At 43.2% G+C, this 3,997-nt stretch overlaps 1 pseudogene across 1 annotated transcript; it reads right to left on the bottom strand.

The window, feature by feature from the left end:
- Positions 1-1,070: 1,070 nt before the first annotated feature.
- Positions 1,071-3,464, bottom strand: LOC108312946 (annotated as a pseudogene). Its single transcript, XR_001828858.2, has one exon. The product of XR_001828858.2 is annotated as a nucleolin-like (transcript).
- Positions 3,465-3,997: the final 533 nt, after the last annotated feature.

The following is a 3,997-nucleotide window of genomic DNA, read 5'->3' as shown; positions in this document are numbered from 1 at the left end:
CTGGTTTAGGGCATTGATAATCCTTGGAAAACATTGCCTGGCTTCTATAGGAATATCTTTACAATTTGGGGTAAGTGGGCTGCCATTTTGAGGCTTAAATTTGAGTTTCAATCTTAAGGAGGGATTTTGGATGTGGATCATTGATTATGGGAAGAATTACATATGTTTTCAACCTTCTGACCACTTTACACATGATAGTCATTATTCTTGTTCTTTCTCAGGATCTTTATCTTCATCATCCTCAATATCATCACAGCTGACATTTACTGAACATCAGCAATGTGGTAGGTACTGCAGGAAGAGTTTTCATGTGACTACTCATGTAATCCTCAGTGAAACCTTAAAGATGAGTAAGGTCATTGCCCACTTTATAGATGAAGAAACATAAACAGGAGGATAAGGTTAAGTAACCCAGGATAACAGGGCTAGGGAGCACTGCTCAGGATAGAGAAGCTCAAGATGTTTGTCTCCAGGGCACTTCCTTAACTTCTGTATGCTGCTGTTTTTTCATTTCTTTAAACCTGATGTCTCCACTAAATTATGTGTGATTATTTGCTCTATATGAGAAAACAATTCTCAGAAAGAGAAAAAACCTTTCTAAGGACACAGGCCCAGCAAGTAGAAGGCTGGTGTCTGTGGACCATTTGCAATCCCTGCATTGCCTTTCACACTGCCTTGCACACAATTTTGGTGTCTTGTGTTTTTCTGTGTTTTGTCTTTGGCTCCAGTGTGTAATGATTTTCACAACATTTGTCCAAGAACCATATAGTCTTTTGGTTTGTTTGTTTGTTTGTAGGAAAAAATGGTTTTGTACATGAGATGAAACAATATAAATTCAAAACTTACAGATAAATGTTAGCTCTATTACTCAACTCTTTAAAATGTTTATATGAATATCTAGTCAAAACCATAAAGTATTGCCCTTGAAATGTTATCTATACCAATTCCCAAGGAGACCAGAGGACTGTATACTGTCTTAGAATGTCCTCAGAAGGCTGTCATTGATCAGGTAACAGTAAAAACCCAAGAGTCCTTTCTTTCAAATGGAAAAGGAAAGCAGAGGGACAGGAGCTATTCAAACTTTATCTTCTTTCCTTGTGGCTTGTGGTCACCTCCTCCTCCTCTGCCTCCTCGAAAGCTGCCTCGCCCTCCAAAGTCTCCCCGGCCTCTGCTACCAAATCCTACTTGGCCTCCTCTGCCACCACCTCATCCTCCAAAGCCACCTCTGCCTCCACCATGACCCCCAAAGCCACCTTCACCCTTAGATTTGGCACAGTCCAAGGTAACTTTATTTCCATCAATTTCACCATCTTCCATGGCCTCCTTGGCAGCTTTGGCATCCTCCTCACTGTTGAAGTTTACAAAACCGAACCCTTTGGAGGACCCAGTTTCCCAGTCAGTGACTATCCTTGCCAGAACAGAGCCCTCAAATGACTCCTTTAATGTCTCTTCAGTGGTATCCTCAGACAGGCCTTTGACAAACAGAGTTTTGGATGGCTGGCTTCTGGCATTAGGTGATCCCCTTGGTCCTTGCAACTCCAGCCTGATGACTCTGCCCTCAATTTCCCTTTTATTACAGGAATTTAAAGCTTCCTTAGCATCTTCAAATGAAGGAAACTCTATAAATGCATACCATTTAGATTTGCCAGTATGGTTCTGGGGTGCTTTGATAAAAGTTGCTTTCTCAAGTACTTCCGGAAGAGTTTCTTCTGTTGCACTGTAGGAGAGGTTGCTTAAAACCAGAGTTTTTGATTCAACACTACAAGTGCTATTCTTTCCACCTCTGTAGTCTTGATTTTCACCTTTCTCTCCAGTATAATACAGGGAAATAGATCGCCCATTGATCTCCATTCACTGCTTTTCTTCAGAGGTTTTCTCTGCATCAGCTTCTGTCTTAAATTCAATATAAGCAATCTCTTTACTTTTCCCATCCTTGCTGACTAATCTGATCTCTGCAGCAGCATCTTCAAACACTTTTTAAAATTCATCCTGAGTCACTTTGTAAGGGAGATTTTTAGCCAAAAGTGTTCTCGCCTCTTGCTTTTTCTTACTGTCTTTTCCTTTTGGTTTCTCTAGTTTAATTTCATTGCCAAGACTTTCAAACCAGTAAGTTCCAAGGCTTTTTCCAGGTCTTCGGCAGATTCAAAATCCACATAACCAAATTTCTCTGTCATACCAATTCTGACACTCACAACAGCAAGCTTATTTTTAGCAAAATAATCGCTGATACCAGTTTGTAATTCAGGAGCATATTTGCTAAAGTTTGGATTTCCAACAAAAAGATTGAAAGCTGTGGTCGGTTCTGTGCTTTCCACTTTCTGTTTCTTGGCTTCAGGAGCTGCTTTCTGTTTGGTCATTTTCTTCTTTCCTTCTCCAGGTGCTTCTTTGACAGGCTCTTCCTCAACTTCTTCCTCCTCTTCCTTATCATCTTCCTCATCTTCATCTTCATCCTCATCTTCATCATCCTCGTCGTCCTCATCCTCTTCTTCATCTTCATCCTCAGCCACGTTCTTGGCTTTCACAGGAACAGCGTTTGCAGCTCTCTTTCCTTTGGCTGGCATGGTCTCCACAGCTTCCTTTTCAGAGTCGTTGTCTTCATCACCATCATCCTCCTCCTCATCATCATCTTCATCATCCTCATCCTCTGAGGCAGGGGCAGCAACTGCTACTTTCCCCACTGTTGGTTCAAATTCATCCTTATCCTCATCATCCTCCTCACTGTCCTCCTCCTCCTCTTCATCATTGTCTTCCTTCTTGGCATTCTTGCCATTCTTTGCCCCCTTGGCTGGGGTGGCAGCACTCTTCTTACCAGGAGTTGCTACCAATGCTTTGCCTGGTGTGGCTCCCTTCTTGCCAGGTATTGCGACTGCTTTGGCTTGTATAACTATCTTTTTGACAAGTGTTGCTGCTGCCTTTTTGTCTGGAGTGACAGCTGCTTTATTCACTGGTGTGGCAACTGCAACCTTTTTTGTTGAGGAAACTACTACTTTCTTTGGCAGGGTCGCAGCAGCCTTCTGGCCTTTATTCTGAGGTATGACAACCCCTTCTCCACTGCTATCACCTTCTGCATCTTCTGACATTTCCTCATCTTAACTATCTTCTTCTACCTCCGTTGGAGGAGGAGCCATTTTCTTGGGGTCACCTTGATTTTTTCCTGCCTTAGTTTTCTCATGAACGTTATTCCTTTCGTAGCGAGACAACTCCGCCCTTAAAAGAGGCAGCGCAGCCACGTGGGAGTACCTGGTAGGCCACCACGTGCCCAAAACAAGGGGCAAAAAGCACGGGGCAGAGCCACCTCTGGGGCGCACCACTTGTCGGCTTGCCAGGCTGGGGAGGAGACATCCTGAGCGCAGCCGGGCCTCGGACTGCCAATGCCGCCACTTCCCACCCCAAGGCACTGGTCCTTCTGGAGATCCTGGGACCCTTGTGGCTCGGCCCACGTGGCAGGTGGCGCTCCAGGGCATGTGTGTCAGGAGTTGGGTTCCAGCTCCTAAGTGTCGCAAGAGTTTGGTCTCATTTCCCCACCCCAGGGCCCAGCGCCCCCTCCTTGGGCTCAGTGACTCAGAACCATATAGTTTTCTAATGTTCTGGCCTTTTCAAGTGAAGAAATAGAGAATGTACTGAATACTGAGACTTTGCTAAGAAAGAGAATACAAAGTTTCTGATTCCATCAATAATTATTTGGTAGAATGTGTGACTAATGGTCCAGAGGGAACAGAAAGCTCAATTCCAGTTTGACTCCCTGCTGTTTATTTCTGTGTGATGGAAGGTTGGTCATTGAATCAATCTCTGATTGGATTTATACTGTTTGCCAACGGACACAGTATATTACTTTTTTGATATTACTTTTAAAAATAATAAATAAGAAGAGTAAGGATTATCAACTAGTAGAGATTCATGAATATGTTTTAGACAAAATAATGACCTTATAATATTTCACTTCAACCTTCTTTCTGCAGAAAGTGAGATGAATATGACTTGCAGAGGTGTAGTGAGA

Source organism: Cebus imitator, unplaced genomic scaffold (assembly GCF_001604975.1).
Source record: "Cebus imitator isolate Cc_AM_T3 unplaced genomic scaffold, Cebus_imitator-1.0 Scaffold131, whole genome shotgun sequence".
Taxonomy (NCBI): domain Eukaryota; kingdom Metazoa; phylum Chordata; class Mammalia; order Primates; family Cebidae; genus Cebus; species Cebus imitator.
This window is presented reverse-complemented; position numbering and strand designations above follow the sequence as displayed.